Below are 18,148 nucleotides of genomic sequence, written 5' to 3' on the forward strand. Positions count from 1 at the left end.
AAGACCAGAATGAATGTCATAAGCAACATAGTCTTCACCCTACCTGCAGATCCTGGGCTTCCCTAAGATGATAGTTTCCTCTGAGGGGAATAATGAAGGAATTTGTCCTTGGACTTACAGAGTACTATTTCACAGCCATGACAGCAGCGTCATTTTTCCACTGCTTTTCTTTGTGAGTTTTAGCTGATGTTCATGAGCTAAAATCTCTGGGTAGTTTCAGTTCTTGACTGTGATTTTTTATCCCAAGAGAATAAAGAGCAGTTCAGCCAATTCAACAAGAGGTCACTGGATTTTCTCAAAGCGGCCGTTTAGTACATGCAGATATGCAACTTATAATTTCTTGAATTATAAAACTTGAATTTCTTCCTTAGGTCACATATTACAGTCAAGTTCTTAAATACTGGAAATTAATTCGGCAAGCAATTCTGTAATGATATCTATTAGCAATCAACAGAAGCTACTTTCTCAGTGGTGGCCCTTATCTCTGCTGACCTTAATTAAACACCATATGTATACATGACCTGCTAACTGTGGCTGTGGATGCTGTTCATGAGGGGTGACACCAAGCTTACCCACATTAGTGAAAATGTTCAACTTAGATTGTACTGCTGTTGCAAATGACAGATAGATGTGACACCTGACATGTTAACCCATTTCCATAACATGTGTAAACCAGCCTGTTCCACCCAATAAGATCATTTGACTGGAGGAGCTTCATCTTGAAGTCTTTGAGATTGTTTTCAGCATTTTTTCAGGAGACTTTCCCTGAGTGGGACTTTGGTAACTGAAACACTCACTGCTCTGACAGTTGTTTGTCTTTTCCTCCATGGCTGAAGTAGCCCTGGTAGCCAGGCTGGTTGGTCTAGGTCTGCAGGACATAAGTTGTTGGGTCCTTCAGTGGAGGATTTTCATGAGTACATCACAATGAGGCAGTTTGCTCCCAGAAGAGGGTCCTCTGAGCACAGGATTTCTATATCTGTGTTTTATGTCTGGGCTCAGTTTGCCTTTGGCTTGTGACTTAGGATCAGATTTAATGTGTCTGAAGAAAACAAGAGCTAACAGATCAGGGATTCCTTTGGCCCTCTCCTTAGCCACCCTTTACTTGGCATCCCATCCAAAAATCAAGACTGTTATTTGTCCACCTCCCTCTTCCATTATTTGTCCTGTCATTGTGTGTGAAGTGCATAGGAAAGAGAGTCCTAAGTGCAGATTTAAGAGAATGCCAAGTCTGTTATTGGCAGTTTCTCCCTACATCAGAAAATTAATGGAATAAAATGTCTGTCTGCAACGCACTAATGACAACCTCTTGGGCAACATATTGAGAATGTAAATGTAGTAGAATGACTTCTAAAATATAGATGTATTAACTTCTCACTATTTCTTTGTTGTTGTTTTTTTCTTTCCCCTACAGCAGACCATGTTGAAATTCTGAACAGTAAAATTATGGAGCACCAGGACTTCTTGGTGGGAAGCTGCGCATGGCCTTTCTGTATATATTCCCCTCTTCCCTCTATCATTCTCTACCACCTCTACAGTAAGCCTGTTGCAGCCTACATGTTAACCAAAAACTGATCAATGGGAATGTCAAAAAAAAAAAAAAAAGAAAAAAAAAAGCACTATAGAAACAATTAACAAACAGCGCTCTGTTATATGAGATATACAAGTAGGAAATTATAATAGACTTTTATAACACATTACTTTAACACACTTAATCATTTTATGACTACCATCATGATAAGTGCATCTGCACAGCGGACTGTTGGTTTACTGTATACTATCGATGGATAAATGTTTGTCTTGTTTTTAAAGTGTTATCTTACTGTTTTGTTTACATCATAGTCTATTGATTTGTTTTAAAGTGTACATCATTATCAAGTATACTCAATACCATTTTTTCATTATTGTTATGTCTTAAGTTTTCATATACTGTAGGTTTTATGGGGTTTTGTTTGTTTTTTTACTAAAAATGTTATTGTGGGAAACAGGAATTATGTGCTTGAAAAACACGACACAGAATGTTCTGCCCTTTGCTGGATTTTGCTGTTGATGTCAGCTAAAGTTGCTTATGTTAAATGCTCCTTTTATCATTTAAAACTTGCCTTCAGATAGTCTCCAAATTTTTAGTACAAGTGATGTGAAAAGACAGCTATCATTTTAGTCCAGTTCAGGGTTCTTCTTTCAATACAATGAGCTGATTCTGGAAACTTTAGGAAAAAAAAAACCCACAAAAGCCCAGGCTCAGTAAGGGGACAGGAACAATTTGCTCAGACAGGGGTAAGCATTAAAGGATTTCTGCAGCTCTGTTGTCCATTGAAGTGCATTCTCAGCTGCAAACGGCGCACAATCTCTCTCGCTGTTCTCATGGTGCAGTCAAAACAAACAACAAAAAATGGTGGTGGAGTGAGACAGCTTCAGTTGGGCAAAAGCTCATTGCATTGGAGAGGAGCAGGTGCCAGCCGTTGGCTGGGGAGGGCCTGGGGCCGTGGCTCAGCCCAGGCTGGGTAACACCGAGCCCTGGGGCTTGTCTCCACCAAGCATGCTGAAACATTTTGGCCTGAAATCTTATATGTGTCTCTTGTTGAAATTTTGTCAGCATGCCCCATTTATTTAATCACCATTTTCCATAAGTGGGTGATTCCCCCACACCCTCCGTGATCTGTGGCCCTTTAAAGCAAACACAGCAGTAACAAAGCAGCAAAAAGCTCAGCATAAGCTTTCTGCTGTTGATAAACATTCGTCTTAATGAAGTTCCTGTCAGTCAGTGGATTTATTTTGGCACCTTCTACTTGATCAAGAGCAATGTTTGCTGCACAACAAGGGCTAGTTCTCAATACCTCCTTTTCATACGCACGAATAAAACCATTTCAGCCCGTGCACCCTGGACAGACCCACTGTCGTTATGCTGCGTTGCTGAACAATCTGGCTGCAGAAATGCATTTTGGTTGAGGACACCGCCAAATTCATCCCTGTCATAGCTCTGCAGTATCATTGACATTATGGAAGAGCAAATCCATATTTGCTGCTGTAAATCCACAAACTCCATACAAGGAGAAAGAGAATCAAGCAAGAGGCCAGCTCAGTGTCTGGAGGTGTGACCACCCTGAGATCAGAGTGGTCCTGTAGAGTGCCAAATTCAGACAACCAGATTTTCTTCTCTTTTCCCAGTTCCTTGGCCTTGGTTAGATTTTCCTTGCCCCTTCTCCTGCAGTATGAGCACAAGCAGTTTGCTAGATGTGTGTCTCCATGGGCCACAAGTGATGGAGGCACGCCTAGGGCGCAGCCTGTGCACCCCAGGGCAGGCTCTGACCATCTGCCCGTGGAGACTCACACATAGCGTAAACCTTTGAGGAGCCCAGCTCAAGAAGGCCTTGAGGAGTCTTTTTGTTCACTTCAGCAGACTTTGAACCTAACTGATAGAAAGGGGAAAAAAAACCATCTCTCCCTGACAAGACCTCCTTTATGGACCCTGAGTTTTGACAGTCGCTTGTGTCTGTGGATGTTCCCCAGCCATCTGTGCTCACAAGCGGCAGGGTGGCTTGAAATCAGTGACTCTCATTTGTATTGGCGACCACATACCTGTTCTTTTCACCACTGTGTTTCTGTTTCCCAAAACCATAACATTGTTAGTGGAAAAAGTGGATTTGAGTACTTCCTGTTTGAAATTATTTGTGTATCAAAAATGGGTTTTGCACAACCTGTGCCAGTGCCTCAACAAAGAACAGAGCTGATCTTCTTAAGCCAGAAAGGATGCATTCAAGCTTGTATGGCTTTATGAGTTCAAGGAGGTTGAAATTTTTTCAGTGCTAAATGGATTTTTGTATATCTTGAAACTTTGATGTAACCTCCTATTTTATTTATCGACTTAAACATCTGGCATAGATGTGCATAGAATGTAAACCTAGAATACAGCTGTTTTCATGTCACATTTAAAGCACTGAAAAAAAAAAGGCATTTAAGGATTATTTTTTATTAAAGAGGTCCAATGAGGGATGTTCAGGGTAGTTATATTAGGTGCCACAACAGTTTTTATATTGCTGGCAAATTTAGAGTTAATTTGTAAATGAGTTTAAGGAAAGAAAAGCTTGAAGCACTAAACTTCACCAAATTCAAAACAATCTCGGCAAAAATGCCATTTTGAGGTAGCACTATTTAAACTAGTTGTGCAATGACTTGCTCTAATTTTCTTTGTTCAAGAAAGAAAAGAAAAAAAAATCAGTCGCCAGACTATAAATTTCCTAAATAGACTATTACAAAGTCACCGAGCTAGTTAGTGACTCTAAACAAATGTCATAAAAGCATGAATATCATCCTTTATTTGACAAGAGATGTATGTAAGTTTGTTTAAATCAATATAATTTTAGTGACATTTTTATAAGCTTCCCACTTTCCATGAACCTATATTTTTTATTTATCCAAAGTTATTTCTCTTTGTCCATTTCTCTCAGCCTTATGCAAACAATATGCAAGAAATGCTGAAACTTGGATAAAACGGGTCATGCAGAGGGAAAATGAAAGCTGAGATTGATCATTTTCACGAAAAAAGGTTGTTAGTAGTTTCAATAAAAAGTACTACTACTAAACTGTAACATAAGCAGACAATAAAAGAGGGATTTAAAATAAAATGGATTCATAAAACTATTAAGATTATTTTTGTTAAATACAGTGTTTTTAGTAATTTGGAACATGATTTCACAATCAGCCGTGTTTTTTAGTTGGAAATTTTTAGCTGATGATTTTTGACTGTGTATTTTTGCATCGCAACGTTCTAGAAGCCGTTACCTCCCCGGGCAGCCCGCGCCGGCCCCGTTCCCGAGCGCTCCGACGCGCTTCTCCTCCCGGCCGCCTCTCCTCGCTGCCCCGCTCCGCGCCGGGCGCTCCCCAAGGGCGGCCGGGCCGGGGTCCCGCTGCTCCTCCCGTGTCGCGCTGCAGCGGGGACCCCGCGGAGCTGCCACCGCAGCCGGCCGCGCGTTGGCTGGAGCGGGACGCGCCGGGGCCGGAGACGTCCCCTGGCCTGGCTCGGGCTGGCGCTGGCGCGGTAGGAGTAGCTCTAGGACACGCCGGGTACACAACGATTGAGAAACTGGAGTCCTCGTTTTGTTTATCCCTTGTACATTTCACAGACATGAAAATTAAAAAAAGGTGAAATTTATGAGGAAAATCTAATTTCCCATTCCTGTTGAATGGATTTAGTTTGATATTGACCTGATTTTACCATGTGCCTGTTGAAGGCCTTAGAGTATATACTGTATGTTAAAGACTGTAATAACTTTAAAAAAAAAAAAAATAGTTGATAGCCTAATCCAAATGTAAATAGAGCTACAACTCATTGTTACTAGGCTACAACGCATTAATTCATGTCATATATTTTCATTTCTCTACCATTAGTTTTTAAGGTTTTCATTATTGCTTCTTTTGATATCTTTAGTAACTAATGAATTTAATTTTGAAGGAGAGTTAGAGAAAGTTTAAAATTTTTAATACATGTATTCAGCCCATTTAGTTATATTCTAAACCAACACTGAAGCATGGTAAGGTATAGAATACAGTCCATAACTAGTTTGTATAGTTTACAGTTTAAGAACAAAATTAACTTTGTATGTAACTCCTACAATGATAGATTCATTGTTAACTAATTATATTAAGTTGTTGTTGCTATGGCAACAAAACTACAACATGGCTACCTTTGTATACATTATTTGTGAAATTTTCACATGTAAATTAAAAGTGATGTGTAACAGTATGAGCTTGTTAAAGGTACAGTTCGATACTGTCAGATAAAGATATGATTGAATATTTTTAAAATCCCAAAGTCCCATGTGAACGCTGAATTTGTGTCTTTAAGGTCACTTTTTCAGTCAAGAAGTTTACAACACATGGATTTAGAGTCAGGTTTTATAGCTTGTAGAAATTGTTGTGTGGCAAGGGTTATTCCACAGTATTTTCACTTCAGAAACACAGCAGCCTGTATTTACAACGTAGTGACCGGCCTTGCTTTCATTTCACATCCATTCACACAGTGGGAATTCAGAATTAATCAGTTTCAGTACTGTAGCTTTGCCTGCAATTTTCTTTTCTCCAGAAATGGAACACTCACACGATTACGTTACGATCAGGGCTAAATAATTAAGCATATAACTATTTTAATACTAATTTATATTAGCAAAAACTGTACATAAGAAAAAAAAAATATTGTGGAATGACCCCGTAACAGTGTTGAAGATACAAATATGCTGCAGTTAAACTGATTCAGTTAGTGTACGAATGTGTGAGACACACCTTTTTTGCACTTATGTACATAGTCCACGAAAGAAATCCTTGGAACTTATTTTGAATATAAAAAGTCTGTAATAATACAGGAAAAGTTTGTAAAAGAGATAGGTATTACTAAGGCTTTGAAAAGGAGGAGTTTTTTGCTATAAAACTTATCTGAAAGCATGATGTTGCTTTGCTGTTGTAAAAGCTTTGTAGTTTGCCATAGCTTATTATACAGCAGACTGATAACAGGTCAGCTCCAACCTGCAGCACAGAGAATGGGAAACGGTGTGGAATTAATTAGTAAGGTCACTAGCAAAGATTCAAATTACTTTTTTTAATCAGCCTACATTTTCAAACACACCCCAGGTCATGTTTCTGATAGGTTGTGTTCTCGGTGAATCCTATTAGGACTGGTAGGTTCATGGCAGCATACACACATTTTTCCTAGCACCTAATCCTATTTCTGTCTGGGAGTGTTTATCTGTGGGAGGTGACTGTCATTGTGGCGAGTGTTTTAAATCCCAGAGCGAATTTGAAATGTCACAACTTCTTGATTTATTTTTTTTTTTTAGTATTTCAGGGCAAGGTAACAAAATGGAAGGAGCTGGTGAGCTGTAGATGGACAGGGGTGGGTTGGGATTGTCTGGGACCAGTTCTTTCTGCTGTGTGACAGCTGTGGTGTTTGTTTGAGGGGCACGTGCTGCAGGTGCTGCTGGGGCAGGGAGCTGGTGGCAGCGTGGCCAGCCGGCTGCTCCGGGCTGGGACTAACAAGCGCCTTTGAGTTGCCACCAAAGGAGAGCAAAGCTGTGGCCTGTCAATGAGCAGCCTCTTGTTCCTGTTTGTGTTGGTACTGCTGGGGCTCTGCAGTGCTGGGGGATTTTGGAGCAGCTGAAGTGCCTGTGTTGACCCATTTATTTTTGATTGGAACAAGTTTCGGTTTTTTGTTGGATTTTTTTTTAAGGTTTTTTTTTTCCCCCTGGTTTTTAATTTGGGTTTGTTTTGGGTGTTTCTTTTCGCAAAACTCAAGCCCCAGTTTTGCTTCAAGCTGGTTTTGCCATGAGTCTGGTCCTGACTCGAGCGGTGACTCAAGTCCCCCAGCGCAGAGCTGGTGGGAGGTGGCATCTGATGTCACTGTCGCCCTTTGCTGGATGCCCCAGGGTTGGGGCTGAGCCCAAGACCTGTTCCTTGGCCAGCATTCCCTACTCCTGGTGATGCCAGTGTGTGCACAGCCAGCCCACTCTGCACCACGGGGCTGTGCAAGTGGTGGTTTGCTGAACTGGAGTGGCCCCAGGGTCTTTAAAATGAGGAAAAATCAGATGTTGCTTCTCTCCGTGGTGTTACATAATAACGTAGATTTTAATACTAAATAATCAGCTAGTTCAAGCCACCACACGATTATGGCTTCCCTTTGCCATAATCAGTGTCTATAATCAAGCTCTTTCTCATTTCTAGGATTATGAGAGAAAAAGATTTTGCACTATGTGAAATGAATCATAGCTGGTCAAACTTAGTCAGGGTATGAGCATGATCATGACAACACTGCTAAAATCTTTGCTAGTGATCTTTACTGACATCCTCTATCATCAAAAATAACTCTATATGCCTCTCAAAGGAGATATTTAAACACGCAAAATAACACAACTGTTAAATAAAATGAAGTTATTTTTCCAAACACACAACAGAGAGAATTACCTGACACCGAATTACAAGGTTCCAGTTCTTTATTACTGTACACAGATGCTATTTGATAGTGGTGGAAGCCAAATGATTTTGTTGCCATGGCTTTTGTATCCTAGCAGATGAGGGGATGATAAGACCATTCTTAGACTGGATTATGGGATTTTTTTTCTTTCCAATTAGCTTTGTTTTAATTTTTATTTTTTTTTTAGATCATGAAAATGAACCGACTCCTCACCCTTTATTACATCACCTGACAACAGATCACTATTTTTTTTTATAAATAGAGAATTGTATTTTAGGCAATCACTAAAATCAAAGAGAGAATGTTCTCCTAAATTGTCAATTTTTAATTTAAATATATAAAAACATTTATACTGTACTGTGTAAAGTAGATCTTTGAAGCACATTCTTCTTTTCATAGGCATTTCTGGTAAAACAAAGTAAGGGAAACATTAGATATAAATTTAATGGAATAGTTTAGAAAATATATACAAATGATTACACTTAGCCCTGTGGAATTGTAAGAAATTAAAATATCATTGGATCCAGACAGGCGTAGGTTAATGCAGTATTTCAGTTCCATAACAGGATAGTTCATTCCCTCAACTGCTACCAACAGGGTGTACGCTTTGAATTTGTTTCTTTTTGCCACATTATATTGCTGTAGTGCTTGTACGTGCTTTAGAAATGTGCATAATGCTACTCATTTTAGTATGTTACTTCTATATTGTTATTGTTTATTTTTTGATCTTTTAATAAAGTGTATAAAATTCTTGGTTATGTTTTTTATGGATCCATATCTACACATTAATAGGAGTTTACTTTAAAAACTTTTCAAGTTACAGTTTATTAGTCCCAAACTTCAAAGATTCTGATGTAAAAATAATAACTAATGAATTTGAATCAATGTTATATCTGAAGTGTAGATCAACAGAATAAATTTCTTTCCAGAAAATATCTTCAGTATTTTGAATTCTGTAGCCAGTGCTTCCTTTTTACTGGATGCATTCGGCCTATCATATTAAAGTTACTAACACAAGACAGACATTTGTATTTTAGAAAAATAAAAAGTAAAACTTTCCAGATGCTGCCTTTTGGTTTCTCTCGTGCCTTAGACCTTCGGAGACACATGTGATGTGGTCTGCTTAGCTTGTATTTTTCCATGCTTCCTTTCTGACCCTGTCTGTGATGTGATTAGAGAGGAGATCAGAGCTGTGCATTTGAAGATAACCATGAAGAATGAATCAACTCCCATTCAAAGGCCTGCAGCTTTTGTAGAACAGTGCTGTGTGTATTAATTTTTTTCTTTCAGCATTGGTGTCAGATACTGTTTTGAATGTCCCAGTGCAATAATACAACAGTGAGCTCCCCTTTGGCAGCAGCCTGGATTCCCCAGCTCTCTTCCAAGTGCCCAGCTCATCCCAGGCTGCCCAGCCAGGCTCGCGCCTCCGGCCAGCACAAGCTGGAGCTGCCTCTCACCATGGTCTGGAGCCAGCCTGGCTGAGCTGGGTCTAGGCTGCTGCAAGAGAAAATTGCTTCTTGATAAGCTTGTTTGTCCTTTCTGTAACGTTGCGTAGATTTAGTCGTAAGAAAACTGCTCAACAGCGAGGCCGGCTTGGTCACCACCTTGTTACCAATAGCATTGCGTCCGAGGGGCTTTGACCCTTAAACTGGCTGGTGGCCACCGCTTGCTCCATCAAGGCTTTAAGCTGGAGGCACCGAGCCAGGGCACGTGGCTGTCCCCAGCCTCAGCGTCACTCAGCTCGTGGGCAGCAGAGGACAGCGCCGGGACCCGAGGATGTGAGTAACTGCCCTTGTGGTGGGAGCGTGGCTGCAGGCCTGGCCGTGACGGGTGAGCCCCGATGGTGCAGCCGCAGGAGCTCGGTGCCAGCACGGGGGAGTCCCTCACAGCAGGGGAGGGAGCCTCGGCTCTTTTCCCAAAGGAGTTCAAGAATCTGACTCGGGGGACTTGGGGGAGGGATTAGGAGTTTGAGAATGTGTTTCGGGGGATGTGGGTGCAGTGCAGCTGCTCGGGGCAGGAGCGGTGGCGAGGAGGCACTGCCAGAGGAGGCTGGGCAGACACTGCTCCTCATCGCCAGCAGGACAAGCTGCTGACTTTGAGAACAGACAGACCGAGTCCAGGACAAATTATGTAACTGCTGCTTTTTCATCAGCCTGTTCCCCGGACTTCTCCTTGCAGGTTAATTGACTCTATTTGTGTGTCAAGGCCACTTAGAGATTTCTTCTATAAATGACTCCTGCCTCATCTGATGGCACAGTTAAATGTCTGAATTGTTTCTAAGATAAAAAAAAAGTGGAACTGAAACTTTTCTAGGCAGTTGATGTAGAAGCATGGGATCCTTCCTGAATGGTTACTCATCATTTTTATTGCTAGCTTTGGTCTGGCTTGCTTTCCCTGCAGGATGGAGACAGGAGCTTTCAAGTGATGCATTTCTTGAGATGTGGGATGGGCTGGGCCTTGGCTGCTGGAGGCACCAGCTCTGCTCAGAAGCCTCCCCCATTGGAGGATGCTGGGGGTGGGAGTCCCACACTAGCACTGAAAATGGAGGGTAGTCCATCAACTAGAGACTTTAAATTGTGTTTCAAGGCCAAAGAGCACACTTGGACCAAGGATGTGGGATTTTACCTGGGGCCCATTTGCAGAAGTTACAGGAGGAGCTGCTGCAAACTGCTTTATAGATGGAGTTGGATTAAAGGATCTGAGCAAAATTATTCATGATGCTGTATTTACAGCATGTGTCATTTTGAAGTCTTACAGCACCTGACCCATCTGCTTTTTCACTGGGGCTTGTTTGTGCAGGAAAATCAAGTTTAGTACAAAAATCTCTTTCAGCTCTTTGGCTGTTGAAGCTTCAGTGGGAAACATGGGGAAATTTCAATTTTTCAAGACTTGCTCCATGTTTAGATGGTCCAAAGCCAGTTTTTATTCATTTGGTCTTAGAGCTGGATAAATAGATCCATTTGATCTATTTATTATGAGAAATAAGAGAATGGAGGAATGTTTGGCTAATCATCAATGAGTTGTGGATATAAAATATGTTCTCCAACACAAGCAGCCCTTAACTCTCCAGCAGGGGTCACGTCAGAATGCAGGGCAGTGTGAGGAGCAGTCTGTACCCTCTCCCTTGTGCTCTGAGCTGTTACTGTGGACGATGGGTGCGGGTGCCTCCTCCAGCCCAGGTGAGATGTGCCTTGAGTACATCTCTGAGATGGCAGCACATGCCAACAAAGGATCCCTGTGAGTGGGCTGGGAGGCCTCAGGTGTCTGTGGGCAGGGAGACAGAAAAAGCCCCAGCCTGAAGGCCATGGCAACGGGCTTGGAGGAGCAACCACCCAGCAAGGCCTGGCTCAGTTGCAAGATGTTTGCTTTGCCCTTCCCTTCTTTTGTTGCCTTTTTCAGGGTGGCTCTGCCAGGCTGTTTAGCTGGCACGTGCCCTGGCATCTGCTCCTATGTTCCCACTGTCCTTCCCCTGGACCTGAAGGTGTAAATGCAGCCCCGAGGGGATGGCACTGTGACACCTCACCACCTGCCTGAGGAAGATCCCGCTGCCAGGCAGGAGGCCCTGGTACAGTGCTGCTGCATCATTTCTCTCTTCACAGCCACAGCTGAGCTCCACAGAGGTATTTCTGCTTTGCTCCATGGTTCATGTAAATGATCAGCTCGTAAATGTTATCAGAGCCTTCCCCAGGGAGCTGCTGCCTCCCACCCTCTGCAGCCACCGTGTGCTCGAAGCTGTGTTCGTAATCGATGCAGCTTCTGCTTTAATGCTTCACAGCCCATCTCCATGGCAGTGCTTCTGCTGCAGCTCCTGCATGTCCTGTGCCCCCCATGGCCATGAGGCCTTTGTGGCTGTGGCCCCACCTGCCCCACAGCCCAGCCAGCCCTCAGTTTTGCCCCCACACCTGCAGCACAGTGGTACCTGAATATCTGGCAGGGCTCTCACTGGTGAGCAGCTCCTGGTGATCACATCAAGGGGCGCTGGAGGGGTTTCAGACTGCATGTGGCTGCACCAAAACAGAGGTGCCTGTGCTTTGTAAAGCTTCTGGAAGACTTACTAAAGAAAACTGTGTTTTGCTTTCCCCACAGAAGCCTGAATCAAAGGCATCAGCCATTTGCCCTGTGGGGTGAGCCTGCCTGAGGGTCCCACTCTGCCCTGCTAGTAAGGAGACACAGGATATTCCCATCACTGTTCCCAGAGCCACATGTGGCTGTGCCAAGGCAGAGGAAATACAAAGGTAAGACCATGTATTCTCTGGGGTGCAGGGTGCTGGTGGCCACCCACATCCCATGATGCTGGGGTGTGCAGGAGCAGCAGGTGCTGGCTCAGCAGCTCCCCTGCCTGGAGCATCCCTTGTGCTTTGGAAGCTGGATGTGCCCAGTCCTGCTGCCCTGGCCCTGTTGTGACCCTCAGTGAGGTTAGGGGCAGGCAGAGCCCTAGCAGTGCTGGCAGCAGGAGGATGGGTGATGCACAGGTCACACACATCATGATGCTACTTGTGCTGTTGCATAAATCAAAGGGATTTTGGTGAGGGTAACGAGGGCAACTTGGGGCTCTGAGCTGGGGAGGATGAGGCCTTGGAAGATTTTAATTTCCTGTACTAAACAGTCCAAGGGTGGGGGCTGTGGCCACATTTGGACCAGAGAGGTTACACTGAGGGTAGCCCATGCTGACGAGGGAGGTGGGCTGCAGTTCCCCCCGACAGACTCTCACCCCTCTGTCAGCTTTACTCAATTATGGGAAATCCTTTAAGCTTTTGCATTAGTGCTGTATTTAGGTCTGTACTGTATTAGGGCTTGCCATAGGGAGCACAGTGAGATTTCTCACTTAATAAAGAATGTTTTAAAGGCATTTGTCACCGTGGGCCCACTGCAGGGAGCCAGCTCTCTGGATAGGCAGGGAGAGTGCTGTGGGAGGTGAGGGAGCTGGGCTGGCTCCAAGGCCTGCTGTGCTTGGCCCTGACCGGGTCCCATCTCTGCCCCTGTGGTCCCACACTGAACATTGAGACAGAGGATCCTGGTCTGCCCCCATTACCCACCCAGACAGGAGGTTCATCAGGTTGTGCATCCCAGGGCTGCAGCTGGTGACCTCCCCACCCATCTGCATCAGCACAGCTGCTGGCAAAGCCCAGCCACCCTCCTGTGACGCTCCAGGGTTGCTGTGCTGGCAGGAGGCCCATCCTGCTGGCAGTAAATGTGTCATCGGATGGTGATCAGGGATCATGAGTCACGAACGCCCACCGCCAGCCAGCCAGCCTGGCCAGTCCTGGCACAGGGCTGTAGAGCAGGAGCTGGGAGAGATCTGCTGCTGCTCCTCCTCCTCTGCCTCTCCCCCCACCTGCAGCCTCACCAACCTGTATCTTCCACAGGACACCAAATGATGGAGCATCCCTCTGTCAGCACTTAGCTGGGGCTGAGGTGACAGTCAGCTTCCCTGGAGCAGTGTGGGGATGTGATGTTCCCCCCACATCTCTGCTTGCAGGTGTCTCACAATGCCACAGCTCTACCCCTGGCTCTTGGACAGCTTGGCAAGGATGGGCCTGTGGAAATGTGTGTCACCTGGACTGTAAGTAGCTGAAGCTGGGGCTGGGCCAGCTCAGGGTATGCTGCCGGGAGCCAGGAGGAGCCTCTGGACTCCACTTTCAGTGCAGATTTTTCTTTTAATCTGATGATTGTTGAGGCAACAGAGTATTAGATACAGATTTTGAGCCGCTGGTGATGGGCTCTGGCAAATTGCCCACACTCTTGTGGTGGGCAAAGTTCAACCCTTGGCTTGTGGAAAAAAGTGAGGAGCCTTCTCTCCCTGCTCAGCACCATGAGTGGTACTTCAGCACTTTGATCCTTGTCCCCAGACTCCAACCCCTGCAGTTGTGTGAGGGCCACAACCTCAAGAAGAAATCCAGGCTTCTGCATCAGACCATGGCTGCTACATGAAGGACAGGAGAGAAGTTGTGCTGTGGCTCAAGTGACATCCCTGGGCAAGCCCAGTGTAAGTGCACGTGGCAGCCCCCTTGTTGGGGACGCAGCTGGGAGCCCTGGCAGCCTCTTCCTCTTTTCCTCAGACCTGCCAAGTGAGCAGAAAAAGCAAAATTTTGTGGGATTGTTGTGGATCTGCTGCTGAGCAGGCCCCAGAGCAAAAGCAGCCCCAGTGCCTCTCCCAAAACCACCACTGGGGTCCCCAGGGAGGTTCCCAACCCCAGAGAGAAATCATCAGACAGAGAAAGCTTTTATTTCCTTTCTGTCTGCCTTTTCCAGGGCCAGGCTTGATTATTCCTTTCAGCAACACAAAGTGCTAGAGAGGCTCAGCAGCCAGAGATCAATTTTCTCTGCTCTTGGTGCAGTGTGTCTGTGCAGGGGGAAGTGGCTATTTTCCTTCCCTTCCCATTGTGCTGAGACTTGGTGGGTGACACCAGGGGCAGTGGCAGCTGCGTTGCCAGAGGGAGGGTGGCAGGGAACATGTGCCAACCCTCACCTGGTGCTGTGCTGATGGAGGGTGTCAAAGCCTTTCACTCACAGCCATTGAAGAGCAAAGATATTGCTGGGAAATAAATCCCAACTCACCCCAGACATCAGTATCACCCTGAGGCACAGTGCAGGGTGGGACCCTCCACTGCTGCCTCTGCTCCTGCTGTGACATCCCCTCTCATTCTCCACAAAGCACTTGCCAATGGAGAATGACTTTCTTTCTAGGGAACATACAAAAATTTGTCTCCACAGGAATAATATGCAAAGATCTCATTTTTAAGTGATTGGAAGATAGTGGCTGCACAAAGCATGAAGACTGAACACAGAGGGATTCAAGATGGTTCTCAATTACACAGATGAGATTAAGGGAAAAAAAATTAGGAGAATTGCAGAATTTTAAGAGGATGGGAAAGAATTTGGCATGGGATTAAATATTAGAGAAAAGATTAGAACAGTAAAAAAGGAGACGAGAAAAGCCTGAGGGGTGAGGCAGATGGACCAGAGCAAGGAGAGCTGTCAACCCACAGACAAGGACTAACCTAGAGATGAGCCCTGGCACTGTTCCTGCAGCATCCCAAGTCCACATCCCCACACTGGAGCTGTCTCCAGGTCTGCTGTGGCACAGGGAAGAGCATCCTCTCCCTGGCACTGGCGTGGCTGGACTTGCTCAGGGGCTGGTGACAGTGAGGTGTCCATGGCTGTGGATCAGCGAGGCAATGGATCAATGAGGCAGTGAGCCCTCGGTGTGAGTAGTGGCTTGGTCCATGCAGGGCTGTTTGTTGGTCCATCTGTGCCAGGACGGGAGGTGGTTGCCTGTCCTGGAGGCTGGGAGGGAGCACCAGCCTGGCAGAACCACAGTTTGCTTCCACCAGCCACTGGTTTGATCCTCTCCAGACTGCAAATTAGGAAATTCTTTGAAACACCAAAGTGCCACACTGCAATGCCAGGCAGCAGTCCTTTGCTTATTTAAGCAGAAATACAGCTGGGGTTTGGATCACCAGCTTTTATCCACAAAATGCTCAAGGAAGTTCATAAACTACAGAACAAAATACTAAAGACTACAGGTAATTATGGCAGAGACCTCTGGAGTCCTCCCCAGCATGCAGGGCCCCTGTGAAGCTGATGATGGCTCCCACTGCTTCTGATCCTGGCTAGCAAGTACTTTGTTTTTTTCAAGTTGAGAAATTAACTGCTTTGCAACCCCATCTAATCTGAATACTCTAATTAAGCAGTTTTGGTGCTTCTCTCCTCCCAGGACCTTCCCTGGCCAAGCACTTTAACCCCTTGGTTCCCAGACTCCTGGAGCAGTCAGCCTTTGAGGTCTGCTGGTTTGGCTCCATTGGGTGATGATGATGGATGCCACATGTCATCCAGGCTGCAGCTCTCTGGGGTGTTATGAAGACTCTTGCTGGTTTCTGGATTGTCTCCAATCAGCCAGGTGTTCTTTCCAGGAGAGCTGACAGGCTCTGGTGTGGAGGACACACAGCTTTGTCCCATATGCCTCCCTTGACAGGGAAGCTGGTCAAGTGTCTCATAATGAGCTTGCCCTGTTCCTGCTCTGCAGACGGTTTGTTGGCTGTTGGCAAAGGCAGCCTGGGGAGAAGCTCTGCCTGGCTCCACTGCCCGTGGCTCTGCCACTGCCCTGCTGTGGAAAGCCTTTCCCTCTGGCCTCAGGCTGATCTCCTCCGTAAGCATCTCTTCCAAGACATTCCTCTGCCCTCATCAGAGGCACCTGCAGGGTGGCCATTTGGGGACATGTGCCCTGCCTGGCACAGGGACTCTGCTGATGTGTTTGTACATCTTCAGCTGTGGCTGGGGAAAAGAGGTGGATGGGACAGTGAGTGTCATCAGCATGGGGAACAGGGCCATGCCAGGAAGATGGTCTGTGATACTCTGATTTGATATTTCATGATACTAAATCAAGCAGGATGTGCCACCCTGCAGCATTTGGTGACAGTGGCATTGCCCACCTGGGAAGTGTATCTCACACACACCGGAAGTGCTGCCAGAACTCAGATATTGTGCATCCCGTGCCAGCCAGGAGTGATGCTCCAGGAAAGGGCCACCAGTATTCCAACAGAAATGTCCCCGTGTCACCCACCCAAGGCACTGAGGCCCTGCCACAAAGACGAGGTGCTCGGCTGTCTCGGTGACACCGCCTGTCCCAGGGCTGGGGACAGGACAAGGCAGGGGGTGTTCTGGTCTCAGGTCACCGCACAACCTGGCAGCCCCCGCCCGGGGACTCAGCACGCTTTAATGAGCTCAGTGCCAGAGCCTGCATGGAGGAATTAACAACTCGGAATAATGCTTGTCACTTTGCTGTGAGGAAATTGTCAAGTGAAAAACAATTTACTAAAAAAGAGGGAGGAAAGAAATGGTTTTGCTTATTAAGATCAACATCATATTAAAGTATTTTCTCAATACCCCATTTGAGTTGAATTTTACATTTTCTCTCTCTTGTTCTCACCAATGGGAATAAAGCAGGGGGTTTCACTCTAATTAATTGTTGTCTGCTTCATTTGGCCAGCAAATTTCACGAGCAAGGTTACACATTTCTGTAGTATTTGAATTGCAAATGCTGCAGGAATATGATAAAAAAAGGAAAACATGTTGAATTCTAAAAGCAAATGGGAACCCTTCTGTAAGACATCAGTTTAAAATTACTTTATTTTTACAAATCTTAAAAATATATCTTGTCAGAGTATTTAGTTTCCCCCCTTCTTTCTTTTCATTTGGAGTTTAAAGCAACAGGTCTGATTTATGTGTTCACTGTTGCCTTCTGGCTTTTTAGCCATAAGGAGCTGTATTTTCAGTTTTACTCTACTGTTGGTTAGAGACTTTAAAATATATATATGTATATGTATTTCTATGAAGAGGCTGTCCCACATGTTGGTGATTTAACAAAGGCAAATCTGAGGACAGCGCCACCCCCTCAGCTTTGCAGAAATTTGTGGAAGGTGGTACCCATGGAGAGGGTGCTGTGCTGGCATCACGTTGGGTCTGTGGATGACAGAGAGACATGGAGCAGCAGCTCAGCGTGGGCCCAACACAGACCTGGTGAGCAATAGCTGGAGGCGCTTCCCAGGCACTACAGGAAGGATTACAGCAGCTTGGACTGCGAAGGGCAACAAGGAGAGAGAGCTCAACTACTGGAGAAAATAGGAAGAGGAATGACCCGCAAAACCACATTTCTGGCTCTGCCACCACTGGCTTGCTCACACAGAGCAGTGACTCATCACCACCCAGAGACACAGAGACCTGCTGGGATGCTGATCCTGCAGGCAGGAGATGCAGCATCAGAGGGGATAACCAGGAGAGAGGGCTGGAGGGGAGGGGAGGGGCTGCAGGCAATGAGTGTGGCAGGGTGTAGCAACAGCCTCTTACCCTGTGGTGCTGTTCAGCTCCTGGGCCAAGCTCTTCTAAATGGCTGGTGGTCTGGTACCATGTCTGTGAGCCAAAGAGAGATGCTTCTCCCAGAAATCCCAATAGCCTCCTTGTTGTATCAATTATATTCCAGTGCAGCCCTCCTTCTGCTTCCAAATCAGTAATTACTTTGGAAAATGTCCTTTACCTCTTTTGAAGCACCTATCATGCCTTTTGTTGCTACTGAAATAATGGCTAAAAGCTGAGGGATGGCAGAAAATCAGAAATTTCTGAGAAAAGTCCTCAGGATTTGCTTCTGAGTCATCTCTACATTGGCAGGAAAAGCTGGCAAAAAAGAAAAGTATC

At 45.4% G+C, this 18,148-nt stretch overlaps 1 protein-coding gene across 15 annotated transcripts in view; it reads left to right on the forward strand.

The window, feature by feature from the left end:
• The window catches only part of MBNL3 (muscleblind like splicing regulator 3), a 93,689-nt gene extending 84,669 nt beyond the window's left edge, over positions 1-9,020 (forward strand). For all 15 annotated transcript variants that reach the window (XR_015773901.1, XR_015773902.1, XM_088062798.1 and 12 more), the window contains one exon: positions 1,412-9,020. The gene's annotated coding sequence lies outside the window, so the exon portion shown is untranslated. The remainder of the gene's footprint in view (positions 1-1,411) is intronic.
• Positions 9,021-18,148: the final 9,128 nt, after the last annotated feature.

The sequence above is a fragment of the Pseudopodoces humilis genome, chromosome 15 (assembly GCF_049639895.1).
Source record: "Pseudopodoces humilis isolate 2021_Gansu_Grassland_sample_001 chromosome 15, ASM4963989v1, whole genome shotgun sequence".
Lineage (NCBI taxonomy): Eukaryota > Metazoa > Chordata > Aves > Passeriformes > Paridae > Pseudopodoces > Pseudopodoces humilis.